We start from the raw sequence: 19,422 nt of genomic DNA on the forward strand, positions 1-19,422 counted from the left end.
CACTGCAACCTCTGCCTCCCAGGTTCAAGTGATTCTCCTGCTTCAGCCACCCAAGCAGCCGGGTTTACAGGCATGTGCCACCACACCCCGCTAATTTTTGTAGTTTTAGCAGAGACAGGGTTTACCGTGTTGGCCAGGCTGGTCTCTTAACTCCCAGCCTCAAGTGATCCACCCATCTCAGCCTCCCAAAGTGCTGGTATTATAGGCGTGAACCACTCACCCGACCCCAAACACTCTTAAAGTACGTGCCCAGTGATGAGACATTGTAGCCTTTATGGTCTTTGTCCATGCAAACACAAAGACTGGATCTCTCAAGCAGCCTTCCTAATACTTCCCATTCCCTTCCTACTTCTTAAGGTCCTAGGTTGTAATGAGTATTTTTTTCATTTTCCTTTTTAATTATAAAAAAACAAGAAGGAGGAGAAGGAAGCTGAAGGGGGGAGGAGAAAGAAAAACTGAAATCCCTTTGTCCTCACGTCTGTGAACTGGCTGACGAGGCGCTGCTGTTTGATTTGGTTGCCACTCAGGGCTGAGGTTTGTCTTCTCCACTTTTCGCATGGACTTCTGTTGCTTTTTCTTGGCTTCTGGTTGCTCAAGAGGACTGAAGGGTGTCCAGGGCAGGGCTGTGGTGTTTGCATTGGCTGTCAGAGCCGAAGGGGCTGCAGAAGGGCCTGACCTCCACCTCAGAACAACAGGAGTTTCCTTTCTGGGGTTCCTTGTCTCGGGGATTAGGACAAAACACACCTACAGTTGAGCTTCAGTAAAACCTGATTAGAGTGTCCCGGAAGTGTTTGTTTTGTGGGGCGACCACTATAGATCATGGGAAACGAATGCTGCTTCTCTTCCTCTCTTCTCTTCCCCAGCAAGGGAGGCCGGTGGCTTTGGCTGCCTTGGTGGAAAAACCAATACTCTTCCGCAAATGGGTTCTTCTCACAGCCGTGAATTAGTGTTGGCACAGACGCCTCTGAGTGGGGATCCCACAAAGGTGCAAGCCTTTGCAAACACAGGACCTCAAAGATGTGGGGTGGATGGGGCGGCTGGGTCAGGTAGAGAGCCAAGGAGGGCAGTGAGTGTCGCTAAATGGAAATGCTGACAAGACTGAGAGTTAGGAGGGACAAGGTGACCTGGCACCTTTCTCTGTGTCAGACAGGGCACTTCAGCCAGTTTGCAAGGTGTTGGCCAAGGCATCTGTGAAACCCAGCAGCCAGAAAACTCATGACTGGCTGGGAAAAGCACCATTATAACAAGAAGAAGAAGAAAGGAGCTTGTTTTATGAATACATTTGCAGAGCCTGGAAACTGCAGGGAAGGGGAAGTTTAACATAATGGGACCCTCGTGGAATCCCTCTCATCCGCCTAAAACACACACCTCTGTGGTTTCTTTTCTCCCCCATGTCCTTTCTCAGGCACCACCTCCACCTTTGCCACCCTGACCCCATTGGCTGGCCTTTTCCTCCCCTTGCCCTCACCAATCAGCTGGGCCTGCCAGTCCGAAGGCTAGGGCATGACATATTTGCACCATGCGTAAACACCACTCACCATTAAGAGCTCCCTCTAATGAGAAACAGAGCCACAGAGGGGAAGCTTCAAAGTGGTTAACGGAAGGAAGTGCCTGGAACGAAATCCGACTTGATGTCCCAATTAATACGTCCCCTAATTCTATTTCCTGCCCTTGCGGGCTTGCAGCCGCCTCCCTCTAATTTCTGTGGGAGACAGAGACTCGGCTGATGGGGAGGAAGAAACCTGGAAATGGGACGGCTTCACGGATGACTTGATACACAGGCAATGGGCATATTAGGACAAATTAGGGAATTAAGGAGGAGGAAAAAAAAGAGACGACGACAGTCAGAGGAAATGTCATCTCAAGTAATAGTATTAATGGAGACTGGGGTTTTGCTGGAGAGGGTGGCTGGAGATATTGAGAGCTAAAAACACCAGCCAAATTGTCTTTTATTTCAGGCTGGGAGAGAGGAGCCATTGTCAGACCCTTTCTTCTCTGCTCTAGGATGTTGGGGGAAAAACAGCCTTGGGTCTCTTCAGTAGGATTAGAGGCAGGCCCCAATCTCAGCCCAAAGTCTGTTGTATTCAGATGAAGGCTTTATGGAAATAAAATGAAATATAAAGACATAAGTCTGGCAATAGTCAAGTTAGAATAAGTGGTGGACTCTGGAAGTGTGAAAAGACCTTTGACATATCTCTTTTTAGTCTGGTCAGCCTGAAAGTCCACCATTTGATTGCTCTTTTTCAGTTGGGCATTGCCTTCTCTGTATTGTCCCATACAGAGACAGATGCTTGCAGAGGGTAAAACATGGCATCCCTGAGGCAGTGGGATAAAGAGTTTGTCAGGGGCATCAGACACCCCAGAAGAAGTGGTGACCAGAAGACCCTCATCCACTTGGCTGCAATGATTTGAACAATCTCTGATTGATTCCCATCTTCAGTTTCTCCAGCACTCTTTTCTATCCTCTGTCCATCTTGCACACACCTGCCTCATGATCTTTCTAAAATACAACACCCATCTTGTCTTCACCCCACTTAAATATCTGGTGGGGCTCCCCGGTGCCTGTGTGGTCAAGTCTGGCCACCTTAACATGGCATTTAAGGCCTGTCATAAACCACATGGGTTTTCTCTGGAGCCTGGCTATCCTCCACTCTCCTGGGCCTCCACCCAATCCCAGGGTCTCCCCAGTCTGCCAAACTCATTCCTTTTCCATAGTCTTGTACCCGGTGACTTCCTCCAGCTTTATCTTTCTCCCTTTTCTTTACCCAGGGGGCTCCCTGTTTACCCATCAAGTCTAAGTTCCAATGGCCTCTCCTTATAAAGCCTTTCCAGGCATCTAAGTCACCTCTCTGTGTTCCTGGGGACCTCTCTTTGAATCTCTGCACCATCCCACATGCCACTGCATTGAAATAATTGGCTTTTATATCTGGTTTCCCCAGGAGATTGAGTCTCCCAGAAGACACACAGAGGACAGAACTAATGGTACAAGTTTCTGTATATCTGCACTGTTTGACATAACATCAGAGCTCAATAAATGGAGAGAGAAAGAAAGGAGAGAAGAAACAGAGGGACACAGTAAGAGATAGAAGAAAGGAAGTTCAGAAAGAGCAGGAAACATCTAGAACTGCATTGCATTGTCCACGGCATAATTTTATGATTATTTAACCCAGCCACTCAGTCAGATGTAAGATTGGGCTGAATTCACTTTAACACTCCTTCAGGTGAAGCAAATTGGCCGGGCTATACAATGCAACCAATGGTTAAGAGCCTATGCTTTGGAAACTTGGATTTACATTCATTTGAAATCAATTAACCACTGGGGAAGTCACTTCCCCTCTCTGAGCCTCAGCTCTCTCCTCGGTAAAATGGGAACAAGGTGACCTTGAGGAGCAAACCAGGTGAAATGCTTAAAGTGCCTTGTCCAGTGTCTAGTACATAGTAAGTGATCAATAAAATCTAATATGCATGAGAGTCTTAGCTTGGGAATTCTGCCATCTTCTCAGGCCATCTGAGGTTCTTTCTCCCTCCTATTACTGGTCTCTGCTGCCCGGGCTCTGCCCTATAATCTGAATTGTTTGCTCTTCCTGCTGCTAGGATAGACAACCCAGGGAGTAGTCCTTGCATCCATGCCAACAGTTACTGGCATTTTGGTTACTGGGAATGATGTCACTCCTGTGTTTTGGCTCCTTAAAGGATCTGATGCATGCCACATACATATGCAAATAAAAGAGTTTCCTGGTTACATCCTCTACTTGGGAGCAGAAGTGGTGGCAAAAATTTGCAGGTCTGAAATCATATGTCTGAGTTCCTCTGCTGTGGTTTTCCAGACAGTGAAGAACCTGGAGGAACTGCTGAGGCCACACGGCCTGTGGGGGGAGCTTTTCTGTCAACGTAAACCTCTGCACAACCTGAATTCTTTTCCTCACGTCCCTAGGACCTTGTGTTCTTGTTTGGAGCAGAAGTCACCACTCCCTGGCCAGACAGTGCCTGTTCATGTAAACATGGATGCAATGGTCAAAGAATTCCATGTTGGAATTTCTCCTTAGGAAATCACTGCAGACAAGAGAATGTTCTTAAGGTCCATAGAAGATGGCTTCAAGGTTGGCTAGGGCATCACCCAAGTCATTCTCCAAGGGGATGAACTGGGTGATAGTGGTGTTGAGAACTTACCTGAGGCCTTTCTCTTGGAATAGTCTGTGGATGTGTTTGAGTCCAGTGCGTTTTACTATTGACAAGCTTTGGTCAGGAACCAGAGAGTCTCCCTCTTCTTGATAACTTGTGACATTGGCAGAGTTCTTACTTCTTCTCATCCTCCTTTTCCAAATACTTCCAGATCCATGATTTACTGGAGATCCTTCTTTGGGGTTTGAGACTTTTTAAGTCTCCATTTGATCGACTTAAAAAAGACGGCACTGAAAGGTTAACCTTAAGTGTCATCATTGCATGATGTGCTACCCAGATCCATTTCAGGATTGAAGGACTTATTCTCCCCAGCTTCTAGGGGTGTTGCCAGCTGAATGCTTTTAGCTCCCAGCCCTCTCTAGGTATTGACTTCAGCTGGAAAGATCCCTCTCACTCAATATTACATCTTCCTCCAAGGACAGCCCACATCCAAAGATTGATGTGGCAAGAGAATTAAGGCATATCACCGTGTCCCCAACCGAAGGGTCACACGTTTCAAGAACCCCCATGGGGTCGGTTGAGGCCTTTGCTGAGACTGCATCACAGCTCAACTTCTCCTTCCACCCAATCCTGAATTTTTTTCTTTCCCTTCTAGCTCCAATGTATGTTCTGCACATTAATCTTTATCCCAGAATGTTTCCTAGAGAATCTGCAACCTCAAGGTCAGACAAGGTGAAAGGGGCCAATGTGAGTCTGGAGTACAAACATCAAGACTTCTGCTCAAGACATCCATGGCTAGTTCCTGAGTGCTTACTAGGTACCAGGCACTGAACCAGGAGCTGTAGATGAGGTGATGAACAAAGTTCTCGGGACCTGCTCTCATGGGACCATATTCAGATGGCAATAGACAATGAATTTATAATTATTTACAGGGGTGATGAGTATTAAGAATAAAAGGTACAGGATGCTAGAGAAGTAAATAATGGGTATCACACCAATCTGGGGGATAATATAAGGCTTCCATGAGGCAGTGATGATTGGATTAGGACCAAAGGATGATGAGGACAAGTTAGCCAGGCAAAGATAAGGGAGGGAAAGACAGTAGCTAAGAACAAGTAGAGTTTGGAGGATGTATACCATGACAATAGAATTCACAGGACTCTGGGAGATGTGGGGAGCATGATATAAAAGGAGTCTGGGTGCATGAGGCAGTGGTTTGGACCACTTGGATAATCAGGAAAGCTCTGGATCACATTTACTGCTTCACCCAAAGATAGGTAGAATCTATTTCTCCTCACTCTGAATCTAGCTGGACTTGTGACTTCCTTGACCAATAGACTACAGCAGAAGTTATGATATGCCAGTTCTTGGCCTAGTCTCTAAAAGGCCTGGTGATTGCAACCTTCACTCTGGAAGCCTGCCATCAGGTTGTAAAGAAGCTCACATTACTACTGAATAATGAAACGTCCCACACAGAACAAAAGACCACATGGATAAATACTGAGCTTCCCTGCATCTGAGGAAGCCTATGTGGACCTTCCAGTTCAGCCCAGCAAATAGTCAAATGCAGTAAGTGAACCCAAACAATGCCCCCAAACTGGGGCAAAAGAACCACCCAGCTATTCTTGACCCATATGATTGTGAAAAATGATAAATCATTTTTGTTTTGAACCTTGAAGTTTTGAGTTGGTTTGTTACACAGCAATAGCTAACTGAAACATTCTCCCTTAGGAAGAGAAAATCCCTCATACACATCTATCTTGAACAGCTCACAATTACTGAGTGCCAACAATGTACCAGACTTTGTGCTATGGGAGTTTTATATTTTATTTCATTGAAATCTCACCAAAAACCCGATGAAGTAGGCATTTATGTCCATTTTAGATGAGAAAAAAAGAGGTTCAGAGTAAATGTGACTTGCCCAAGTCACTCAGCTAGTGAAGTGGTGAAATATGGATTTGAACCCAGAACCCAGGCAGTGTTTTTTTGTTTCATTTTTTGTTGTTGTTGTGGGTTTTTGTTTGTTTGTTTGTTTGTTTTTGAACAGTGTCTCTCTGTCACCCAGGCTGGAGTGCAGTGGCACGATCTCGGCTCACTCCAACTTTCAAGCTATCTTCCTGCCTCCCGAATAGCTGGGACTACAGATGAGCACCACCACACCCGGCTAATTTTTGTATTTTTAGTAGAGACGGGGTTTTGCCATGTTGGCCAGGCTGGTCTTGAACTCTTGACCTCAGATGATCTGCCTGTCTCAGCCTCCCAAAGTGCTGGGATTACAGGCGTGAACCTATTAACTTTTCTTGCATGGGCTTGGGGAGGAAGGTCAAGGAGACCTGGGCCAAACACTGGATCTGTGGGAAGATTAGTCTGTGGATGGCAGATACCACTGAGCTAAGGTTTGTACTTTTTGGACAGTAATTCCTGCATCTCAGGTACTTCCGTGGCTATCCAGTGCCTCCTAGGATACCTGGTTCCTCAGTCAGCAAGATTTGTCACACGCAGGTCAGGGCAGGGGAGACCAACCCCAAACTGCAGTTAGTAGAGCTGGTTGTTAGCCCCAGTTTTGCCTCTAACTTGACAGATGACCTTGGGTCATGTCTTCCCCACCCTATACTCCTATTTCTCCATCTGCAAAATGAGAGCAGAGTTTTCCTGGCATTTCCAGATTCTTCCTACCAGCAAACCACCAAATCTATTACACACTCAGTTTGTACATTGTCTTACATATGTAGACTCATCCAAAGCTAAAAAATCTGTTACCTTGGGGATTTGAACATTCTAGTTGTAGATTTTTTTGGATGCACCTGGAAACAAATTTTAAAAATGCCTGTCTGTTGCCACCTGCAGTCACCCCATGTGCTGCTGTGATGTGGATACTACTTTGGTAGACCTGGACCCAGCTGGTCTAGGTGCACCTGTTGTTCTAGTAGAGGGGCTAAGTCTTGGGCAGAAAAATGGGTTTCAAGCCAAATGACACCTATTAAACCAGACTTTGAGGAAATGGGATGCAAACCACCCAGCAGCCTCGTACTTCAACTACAGTTACCCCATTAACAGCAGAACTATCTCATTCTGGATTTTCTCCATCTCTGGGCAGCCAAGCTTCAGACAAGGGGCTCACATTGGCCCCTTTCACTTTGTCTGACTTGGCAGTTGCAGACTCCCTAGGGACCAGGTTCTTGGGTGAGGATTAACGTACTGGGCATATATTGGAGCTAGAAGGGAAGGAAAAGAATCAGGATTGGGTGGAAAGAGAAGTTGAGCTGTGATGCAGTCTCAGCAAAGGTTCAACCGACCCCATGGGGGTTCTGAAAATGGGATGACCCTTCCGTTGGGGACAGGGTGATATGCCTTAATTCTCTTGCCACACCAATCTTTGGATGTGGGCTGTCCTTGGAGGAAGATGTAATATTGAGTGAGGGGGGATCTTTTCAGTTGAGGGCAATACCTAAAGAGGGCTGGGAGTGGAAAGCATTCAGCTGGCAACACTCCTAGAAGCTGGGGAGAGTAAGGCCTTGTACCAAGGCAGTTTTCAGGCTCTTTGCAACCAACCCAGCCTCACCTTTTTCTCCAGGTGGGCAGGGGAAACTGGAGGCTTCTCATGCCTCTGCAGCCCCTCATTACAGAATGAGAGCTTCCACAACAAGTCAGCTTCAGGAGAAAGACACTAGGCAGGGAGGAAAAACGAAGCTGAGAAAAGGGAGCTCAGTTCCTCAATACTGGGCTGTGAGAACTTCCTCCTAATCTTTCTTTCTAGAGAAATTTGGTATCTTAAGAGCCTCTTCTCTGAGGCTTGGCTGCCAGGAGATGAAGATCCAGATTGTTGAGACTGTTCTGCTGTTAATGGGGTAACTGTAGCTGAAGAACGAGGCTGCTGGGTGGTTTGTGTTTCATTTCTTCAAACTCTGGCTGGGTCACTGGCATATTATATTATGTTTCAGAGCTAGCTGTGTAGAGTAGAAAGAGTACTGGATGGAGAGAGAATAATAGGGCATAACAACAACACCCATCACCATCATCATCATCATCATCGTCATCGACATTCATTGAATGTCTATACTCTTGACATGGCTTAACTTACCCAACTGAAACTCTCAACAACCCCTTATGAGATAGGTTCACTCTTCCCCCATTTTACAGATAAATAAAGGGGTTTAAAGAGGTGAAGTCAGTTGGTCAAGATTTTACACCTGGTAAATGTAGGAATGAGATATAGCTGCAAGATGCAACACTGAACCTGTTCCTCCCTTCTCTCTGGGCCTTGGAGGTCCATTCTGTAAAATGAGGGCTTGATCAGATGGACGGTAGCTTAACAATTTTATTTGTTAAAAAATCATGGGCCATTTCTTCAAATGAAGCTGGTCAGAGTGGGATTGCCCTGTTGATGTAAAGTGGAGGTATTTAGAATTCATTTACAAACCAGAGGGAAAAGAGCTTCTCTTAAGGTGCCTTCTAACTTTGTTGTTTCATGTTTCTGCAAATCAAATCTGTGGAAAGATCAGAGTCTCTGTGGATGGGTTAAGGTGTAGTTCTTGATGCTGCAGTTCAAGGTAGCAAAGGTCCTCGATTGGAGACTTTACATCATTCATCCCCCTCACATGTCAGGCTCTTGTCGAACTGTGTACCTAGCCTAATGCAGAGCAGAGGGATAAAAGGAAAAAGAGATGTTTTTTCTTCCTTTTAGATTTTTGTAACTTTTGGGAAAAAGGGAGTGGAGAGGGAGAGAGAAGTTCATGGGTCATTACAATGTTGAGTGATAAGTATTTTAACATAAATAAGTACAGAGCACTGAGACAAGGGGCTTTTAATTCATACTCAGGATAGGCTTTCTGGCATGAAAAATGGGTAATAGAAAGAGCTAAAGGGAGTGGGGGACATGGGGCAAGGAAAACATGTCAGGTAGTGGGAGATGCGTGTGCAAAGCCACAGAAGAGCGAGGAACTGTAAGCTGTGTAGTGTTACTGGGATGCAGTCATGGTCGAAGGCATTAGCAATTGACAGCTATCTGTTTTATGGCCATCCCCCTCCACTCCCACCATCCTATCTTCTTCTCAATGCTCTATTCTGCCTCAGCACAATGAAGGGGCAAAAGGTTGATATTTGGCAATTACTTGGTTCTTGGTTAAATACATCATAAGAACCCACACATACTTAGGTTTTCCAAGAAACTCAGCCCTTGCCTTCTTAATACAAACAGGAAACAGAAAACTGCTACCCATACTCAACGGCAACCTGGACATTTCCAGATTGAGGAAATAAGATGATATCATGGGAAGAGAAGACATAAGAAAGTATGGTGTGTTTCACTGCAATGAAAAGCAGCCTTCTAGGGGGAAGCTGGTCTGCACCCCTCAAACCCGTTCTCCCCCACTTCTCTCCCTAGTGTCTGATTCTTTCTGTTGCCTCTGTGACTCACCATTTCACAAGGTGGTTTACTTGCATTCCCTCTCCAGTGATGCGTCATTACCAGAAAATAGGTCTCATAGCGCAGGGTGGGAAACCAAAAGGCAAGGGGTAAGAGAGAGTGGTTGCCCAATGTGTGTCTCATGAAAAACTAGTTGTGAAATCTGAGTTCACAACCCCACCTGCAATGCCCTGGACGTCTGATCACAGAGACCTGGCCCTGGGTGCCAAGAGCGAGAGCCCATAGTTAGATATCATAGAAAGCTGGGTTACCACAAACTTTATTTTGTCTGATATTCATATTACAAAACCAGCTTCCTTTGGATTCGTATTTATTTAGAATCTTTTTTTGATCTTTAATTTTCAACTTTCTGTTAATTTATGTATGCCTCAGGAAAAGCACATTGTTGATCTAAAAAAATCATTCCCAATTATCTTCTAACTGAAGAGTTTAATCCCATTATGATTAATGGGATTCCAGACTAGTGTGAATTTATCTCTACCTTCTGATTACGAGGTTTCAATTACATTTATTTTTTAAGACTGTATTTATTTTTAAAGCAGTTCTAGGTTCCCAGGAAAATTGAGGAAAAGACAGAGGAATATCCCAACACCCTCTGCCCCGACATGCACAGCCTCCTCCATCATCAACAGCCCCTCCCACCACCAGACCGCTACCTTTGCTACCATTGGTGAACCCACATTGACACATCATTATCTTCCAATTGCAAAACCTACAGAATGTACAACAGCAAGAGTGAACATTAGAGTTCACTGTAGGTTTCAATAAATGTATAATGACATGTGCCCACCATTATAGTATCACACAAAACAGTTTCATTGCCCTAAAAATCCTCTGTGCTCTGCCTCTTCATTCCTCCCTCCTTAACTCTTAACAACCACTGATCTTTTTACTGTCGCCATAGTTTTGCCTTTTTCAGAATGTCATATAGTTGGAATCATACAGTGTGAGCCTTTTCAATTGACTTCTTTCACTTAATAATATGCATTTAAATTTCCTCCATGTCTTTTCATGGCTTGGTAGCTCATTTCCTTGCAGTGCTGAATAACCCTGTATTCCATTGTCTGGATGTACGATGCTTTATTTATTCATTCACCTACTGAGGAACATCTTGGTTGCTTTCAGCTTTTGGCATTTGTGAATAAAGCTGCTGTAAACATCTGTGTGCAGGTTTTTGTGTGCACATAAGATTTCATCTCCTTTAGGTAAATACCAAGGAGTGTGGTTGCTGAATCCTATGGTAAGACAATGTTTAGTTTTGTAATAAACTGCCACACTGTCTTCCAAAATGACTGTGTCATTTTGCATTTTCATTAGCAATTTTTACTTAATCACATTTTCATCTTTTTTTCTTTTTGTCTTTGCTTTTTTCTTCCTCCTTTTCTCTTTTGTATTAGGTAGATACAATTTTATTTTTACCTTTCCCTCCCCACCCACCTTTTCTTCTCTCTTTTTTCAGAAGTTATTGGTTCTATTTCTATTGTGTAAATAGGCACATTTGATTCTTACCATGCTTATGATTAATCACTGTAATCAACGTAATAATTCGTATAGCCCTTCCTGAGCAAAATGAGGTCCTCAGAACACTTAACCTCCAACCTTTCCCCTTTTCCAGCATTTATATTATTTTTGTTCACCCACACTACAGCCCCAACTCCAGCCCCTTCCTCTCTGTATTATGTTGTAAGTAATGTCACCTCCCTGATTCTCAGCTTCTTCAATTAAAAAAGAGTAGAAGTCATAACATCTTCTTTGGAGGCTCCTTGGATGGCCGGAAACAATGTACATGAGGTGAAAATGTTCCAGGCCATCCACGCATTTATTGTAAAATCTGTTAAAAGTTGAAGAAGTCAGAGAATGATTGCAGCAGGACAATAGGGAAGGACTTTTACTCTCCTTTCCTGCCTCTTCCTTATTTTGTCCTATTTGAACATGTTCTTTATTTTATAATCAAAGTCTATTAGGACCTCACTTCCTTTCAAGGCAATGGAATCTTACAAAGATCCATTTGCACTGAACTCTCCGTGTGCAGCAAGGTACTGCCTTGATCTCTGGACCTCCTGTCTCTTTTCTCTGAATCTTTATTCCTTCCTGTTCCTCTAAACCCTGTCTCCATGTCTGTCTCTCCCACTGCCTGACTCCTTCCTCTTCTTCACTTCCTTCTGACGTCAGGGTTTCTGCCTTGCCCCATCTTTCTGTCTCTCCACGTCTTTGTTTTTCTCATCTCCGCTTCTCTCTCCCTCCGTGTCCAGGTCTCTTCCTGTCCATCCATCTCTCAGCCTCAGCCTAGCTGGGTCCTCCACTCTGATTCTCTCCCATCCATCTCCCTGGGCCTGACAGAGGCTCTTTGTCGAGTCTCTTCCTCTGTCTGCCGCCATCCGTTGTTTTCTCTGTATCTCGCTGGCCTCGCATCTGCCACTGTTTCTATCATTTTCTCTCCATCTAGCCATTGATCTCTGATTCCCCTGCTCCACTTCTCTGTCTCTCATCCCTGTCACCAGCTCCCTCTCTGTCACTTTCTTATTCTCTCCCTGCCTCATTGCGCGCTCTTTGAACATCAGGCCCGGCCCCAGCCCCGGGTCTCTGGGCTCCAGGAAGCCAGCCAGGGGCTGTGCAGGCTGCGCTGTAACTCAGGAACTCCGCCAGCAATCATTTCATTAGGCAGGAATGGCGTTCCCATTACCAGATAGCAGGCCTGCTTCTTCCCCACCATGGCCCCCTCCCTGCTGCAAAGCCCCCTCGCAACTTCCTGCTCGCAGCAGCCACACAAGGCCTCATTCTAATCCTGCAGCTTGTCTGTTTAGTGTCTTTGGAGAGGGAAAAGGAGCAGAAAAGTAGCTTGTCTTTTATTTTTATTTGCCTTCTTTTTTTCCCTTCCTCCAGATATCCCCCTGGGGCACCGGCCTAGAACAGAGCAACAAATATTTACTAATTCCATTAACAGAAGAGAGTTGGAATTTTTTTTTTCCCAAGCGAATATCCGAGGCCCCAAGTTCATGGTGAGCCCTCTCCCCCGCATGGCCCCCTCTCCCCCCTCCTCCTTACACGCCCAGGACTTATATATAGTTCACTCAGTGCCATTTCCCCAATTTTTTCTGAAGTTCAAGACAAGTTGAAGGGTCAAAAAGGCAAAGGGTGTTTTAGAAGTTTAGCAGACAGCTTTTGGTACAAGGAAAAGAGAGGGAGAGCCGGAGAGAGGGAAACAGGGTGAAGAGGCAGGAATCTGGCTCGCATTAAGCTGGGAAGTTCCAACCATTGATTCGCTCTGGAATTATGGCTTTTAAAAAACTGCAAAACATGGTTTATTCATAAGGGTTCTTTTTTTTCTTTTTCTTAAGTAGTGACCCAAAGTTACACTTTGGTTCACCAAGACGAAGACGCGTCCTTCCTCTCTCTATGGATCTTTCAGGTAGGACTGGGAGTAAAGGGAGGGAGGATGGGAGATGATAGATTTCCAAGACAGTGAGTTCTGAGAACACAGAAGCGTCTTCTGGCCAGGCCTATTCAATGTCTTTACCTTCCCTGCTTCTGAGGACAAACCAATGGCACTTCTTTGCAAGGGGAAGGGAGATCTCTTATGGGAAGGGGGAGCTTCTTCTGAAATGGCAACTCCTGATCTCTGGTAAAGGAGGATGTAGAGGAAAAATACTCATGGGTTTAGGTTGATGAATGCTACATTGGGAACAGATTTAGTGATTGCATTCATCTCCTAGGGCTGCCCCCAACTAATGACCACAAACAGGTGGCTTAAAATGAGAGAAATGTATTCTTCCACAGTCCTAGAGGCCAGAAGTCTAGAATCAAGGTGTCATCAAAGCCACGCTCCCTCTGAAGGCTCCAGGGAGGAATCCTTCCTTGCTTCTTCCAGCTTCTGATGGCCCCAGGCATTCTTGGCTCAAGCCTGCATCACTCCAATCTCTGCTCCCATGTTCATATGGCTTTCTCAATGTGTATCAAATCTCCCTTTCCTTTCTCTGATAGGGACACTTGTCCTTGGGCTTAGGGTGCACCCTAAATTAAGGATGATCTCATCCTAAGATTCTTACATCTGCAAAGACCCTATTTCCAAATAAAGCCACATTCACAGTTATGTGGTGGGGGATGTTAGGACTTGGACTTAGGTATTCAGGAGACACCATTAAACCTGCTACAGTGATCATAGAGTGCTTCTCAACAACGCCACATGTGGAAGCCAATTAAAAGCATCCTGAAGCAACACAGCTGGAGAAATGCTCAGTGCTGAGTTCCTTCTCTTCTCGTTCCATCCTGCTTATTAAGGAAAAAGCCTTAGCTGGGTGCTAGGGTCCTTGAACACTTTCTTACCCCCTTGTGAATCCTCCTTTTTAAGAAAGAGAGATGACATCCCGGGGAGTCAAACTTCAGCAGGTTAAATAAATCCAGTATTCCTTATACTCTTGATTCACATGACCTTCTATTTATGAAAATAGATACTGGTCTTCCCCTGATGTCATGACATGTGGCTTCCTTTTTGATTAAATTAAATTTGAGCAATTGATAAGCAATTGAGTTGAGAAAAATATTAAGTAGATAAATAATGGAAGTAGTACATAACCATGGCAAGTATGGGTTTGCTGCACAGATTAAGGAAAACTGGGAAATACTGAAATGGCATGCTGGTTTTCCACAGCAGCCCAACACTTGTGAGGTTCACCAGCACGAGGGTGGTTAAGACAGGTTCAGTCCGTTGGAGTCTGCTGTTTCTCCTTGAACCTGAGCCACTGTTTCTCATGGTTATATGCATTGGGTTTCCCCATCAGATTTTATTTGGGGGTGGGAAAAAAACCCAAAGCTCCATAACTAAAAGAAAGCTTAACACATCAACCTTCTCTGTCACTTCACTTCTATTTTACAGATGAAGAAATTAAGGCTCAGGAGGGAGGAAAAAAAATAAAAGAAAGAATTGTCCAAGGTCACCCAGGCATCTGGACTCCCATATGTTGAGCTACTTCTGCTCATGGGGCAGCTGCAATACATGAATTCTTCACTACATGAATTATTGTATTAAGTCCTCAGAGCAGCACTGTGAAATTGCTGGAATTTTACAGGGGAGGAAACTGAGGCTCAGAGAGGTTAGGAGCTCATCTGAAATGACTGAGCTGATAAAGAGAGGAGCTGGGATTCCCACCCATATCTGACTGTCTTTCCATCTGGTGTATTTACTGCAGCAGCCTATTGCCTTCTCTCACTGCATGCACACACACACAGGCGCATGTGCATGCACACACACACATACACACACACATACACATACACACGCAGAAGGTTTCTGCACCAAAGCATTTGGCTGAGGGCATGCTAAGTCCTGGTCATTTTTGCAGGCTCTGTATTCACACACCTTGTCCATATGACACTTCTCTGTTAGATCTGCTTGGAAATTCTTGCAGGTGACAGCATATTTCTGGCTTATTCTGAAGGGTATTAAGTGCAAGAGAGACTTTCCTTCTTGGAGAAAGAAGGGGGCTGTGCGTAAAGAGAGAGATTTTGAGCCTGAGGGTGCCAAGTTATTGCTTTCTACTGTGGAAATTTCTAGATGTTGGAAGATAATGAAATGAAGTCAAGTATTTGACTTTTTTTCTTTTTAACAACCAGATGTTGAACCCTGACAGCATGATCACAGGAGTGACCTGCCTCTGGTGTGTTAGCTGCTGAGAGTCTACACTGACAATGCTGTTGTATTGTAGATCCCTGGTGTGTGCGCTTCAAGAAACTAATAGGAGCCATGAACCTCCTACCCCCATAGCTAAATGCCCACACACAACACTTTTCATACAATTCCTTGGATGTAGTCTTGGGAGCTCTTCTCTGAGGTCTGGTGTAAGATTCTCTTATTTACTGATCAGCTTGGGGACACCCCTGGATATTCCCATGGGTGACTACTTCAACTCACAGATGGAGAAACTGAGACCTCAGGGCAGAAGAACTCCCCAAGTCCCAGGGATACTTAGGGCTGGAGCCAGGGTTTGGGTGCTATCTATGCCTTCTCACTATGCCTGTGGCTCACTGCTTCTTCTCACTGCCTTCTTCTTTCTCTGAAAGCTTAAGACAGTTCTGAGTAGACATAGGCAGTCTGGGAGAACCCAAAGGGTAGAGAATAAAGGATCCTGCACCAATCTCGTAGGTTTGAATCCAAGCTCCACCACTTACCCAAAGCCTTGGGTGAGACATTGAACCTTTCTGTTTCTCAATTTTCTCATCAGTAAAATGGGGATTATATTAGCATCTACCTCACAGAGTTATAGTGAGGATTAAAATAGGACCCACATAAAGTTTTGAAAGAGTACCTAGCACACAGTACACATTCAATGAATAGTTATTACTATTATCATAATTATCAAGATTATTATTAGACGTAGAGGGAAAAACGCCTCTTGTGATGTGGCATAGACTCCACAAACAGGCTCATATGTGCCCTCTCCCACTCCAACTCAGCCAAGAAACATTTCACTCCAGGCACAAACTGATTTTGGTGTTGGGATAGTAGAATTCAGAGGTGTCTGGAGCTTAACTGGCTTAATCCCATAACTTTTAGGCAGAGAAACAAACATGAAGAGAAATCAAGAGATTTTTCTGAAGCTCCCAGAGCTCTTTAGAAGCACAACCAGGTCTCCAGAACTTTCAACCTGGAGCTGGGACTCCATTCAATAGAGCACCCTCTCCTCCCACTACTTCAGGCTCATCTCCCTCAAAATGTAGTTCTGAAAAGAAGCCACTGGCTCTGTGACACTAAAGGGGTTAACTCAGAACCCTGCAGCTGGCTGCAGTGCACGTCCTCAGCTCTGATTTTCATTTGCAAAACAAACAAACAAGAGGCTCTCTAATAACTCCCAGGCCTCCTTCTTTGTGGCTGAGATGTGGATTTTGTAAGAAGCAAGGCTTCCAAAGATCCCTAATTCCTATGCTGTTGTTGACAAAGGACTAAAGGCTGTTTCATGGCTAGTGAAAGCTTCACATGCTCATTCATTCATTCAAATTCATTCATTCACCAAATGATTACTGAAGACCTACCTCATGCCTTCAGACATGGATACAGCCACCCTCCCAGCCCTCATAGAACGGATAGTATTCTTACAGTGTTTTCAGAGCTGCACCAACAGAGAGGCTAGCATGGGATAGGAACATGGAGGTATTCAGCAAATAAATGCCAGTCCAAGAGGAACACGGGATCATTTGGTTCAAAGGAAGTCCAGTTCTCCAGGTTGAATTTCTAGTTTGTTGCCTGGTTCAAAATCACATTGGTACCCCAGATTGGCCATTCTTCTCATCTTCCCTTCCTTTTCCTCTTTTTCATTCTTCCTCTTCTTCATGTTGTCTACCATGAGCTGAAAAATAAATCAGTATGATATATTGGGAGCCCCCTTTTTCTAGATGGGCAGTGGAGGACAGAGAAAACAGTCTATGCAGCCAAAGCTTCACAGGTAGTAAGTGGGGAAACAGGGTTTGAACCAAAGTCTATAGGCCTTCAGATCCTAGGCTCTTCTCTTCTGGTTTATTTGTGTCATTTCCTTCCATTTGTCAAATCAAAGATAGAATAAGGGAGGTTTAAGGCCCACCATGAGTTTCCACAACAGCTAATATTTGGAGGAATTGCAAATTCTGGAATGATAGCCACTTTAAGCTGCAAGGTAAATGTTCTTTAGAAACATACCTGAGGGATTGGGAAAAGCAGGTGGGAGAAATGCTAGCTATATCCTTACATGGTAGAAGGGGTGAGAAAGGTATCTGGAGCACTAATGAGAGGGGAGCTAATCTCATTCATAAGGGCTCCACCCTTATGACCTAATCACCTCTCAAGGCCCTCTTTTCAAATAGCATCACATTGGGGATTCAGTTTCAACATAGGAGTTTTTTTGGGGGTTGGGGGGACACAAGCATTCAGTCTATAGCATCAACCAAAGCTTTATCTTCTCAAATAGATATTTTCTTATGTAATCAGGTTGAATTTGATGAGCACCTCCCTATGTCCATTGAGTCTTATGGGAAGCAGATACTAAAATGGAGTGAGAAATGCAAGACATGTCTTAGGGGGTAATGCCTGTGAAAGATAAAGGCAGAGGAAACAGGAGTAGGTAAAAAGAGCCTCAGATCACAATGAAGATCCAACAAAGTCTCAACCAACTTAATGAGGAGCTCCTCCAGAGCTGAGATTTCCCGTTAGAGGAGTCCTGCACTGGGCAGAACTGGCCAGGCTCTGGTACTTCTCCCATGCTCAGTGTTTGGCTGGGGGCTCCCAAGGAAAGATGTGGCTTTAATTTAAAAGCTGAAGTAGATCTCAAAGGTACTGCAGCTGAGGGCTGTCCACTAACTACACTACTACACTCCTTGCAGCTGAATGGCAAGTTATTTCTTGAAAGGAGACCTGAGTGTCACGTCTTCATGGCTACCATACCCTTTTATACCTACTATATATGAAACACTGTATTAGGTCCTGGAACGGGAGAAGGAAGATAATACTTAATTCCTGCCTTAAGAGAACCTACAGGCTGGGTGCGGTGTTTCACGCCTGTAATCCCAGCACTTTGGGAGTCCAATACAGGCAGATCATAAGGTCAAGAGATGGAAACCATATTGGCCAAAATGGTGAAACCCCATCTCCGGTAAAAATACAAAAATTAGCTGAGCATGATGGCGCACACCTGTAGTCCCAGCTACAGGAGGCTGAGGGAGGAGAATCGCTTCAACCCAGGAGGCAGAGGTTGCAGTGAGCCGAGATCATGCCATTGTACTCCAGCTTGGGCAACAGAGCTAGACTAAAAAAAAAAAAAAAAAACAAAAAAAAGAAAAAAAAACTTACAGTATAGTAGGGAAGGTAGTCTTCCATGTGTCTCGATAGTCTCATTCCTGAATAACAATAACAAACAAAATCAAACCTAAAATGTTCTTTTGCAGATAAAATGGCCTAGAAGTAGCCATCAATTCTCATTGCAATTAATGTAAAACCCACAGCACTGTTTTTTTGTTAATAGAGAAGTAAAGTCAAGCAATAAGCTGGTGACATGTAATATGGGTCATAATTATATGCCACGGATACCTGTAAAATCTGTTATTATACTACTAAATTGCAAAAATTCCTGCAAGAACATGTTGGCAGCTGCCATGCCAATGCTTACCAGCTCATCAGTTGTTTGCAGGCTCTGCAAACATATGAATATTGGTTAACAAAACACACTTGATATTTGCTAGAGAATGCTTATTTTCAGATTTGACACTGTATTGCAGTATATATACTTTATTTAAGAATACATCAAATAAAGATCTCTACCAAATGGTACCTTGAATAAAAATCTGTGACGATAATGATGAAGATTGGTATTCCAGTTATCTAATGTTGCTTAAACCAGTCCAAGCTTAGTGCCCCAAAACAACAACTATTTCATTATGCTCATGGGTGCTGTGGATCAGGATTTTATAGATTAGGACAGCAGAGTTGTTTTGTCTCTGCTCTATGATGGCCAAGTTTCATCTGGGAAGATTCTTAAAGGCTGGTGGCTGGAAACATCTGGAGGTTCCTTCATTTATATGACTGATGGCTGTGCTTAGCTCAGATATTGGATCAGATAATTTACATCTGACTCCTCATTGTGGCTTGGGCTTCCCCACAGCATGGTGGCCTCAAAGTAACCATACTCTCTCCAGGAACCAGCGCTCCAGTGTTCTAGTGAACAAGGCAGAAGTTGCATGGCCTTTTATGAGCTAGCCATGGAATTCAGACAGCATCACTTCCACCGTACTCTTTTGGTGAAAGAAGTCACAAACCCACCCAGAGTTGAGTGGGGAGGATACAGATGCCACCTCTTGATAGGAGAAGGGTCATAAAAATGTGTGGCTATTTTAAAGAACTGCCACAGTTGTTGATG

This window comes from Theropithecus gelada, chromosome 11, assembly GCF_003255815.1.
Source record: "Theropithecus gelada isolate Dixy chromosome 11, Tgel_1.0, whole genome shotgun sequence".
NCBI lineage: Eukaryota > Metazoa > Chordata > Mammalia > Primates > Cercopithecidae > Theropithecus > Theropithecus gelada.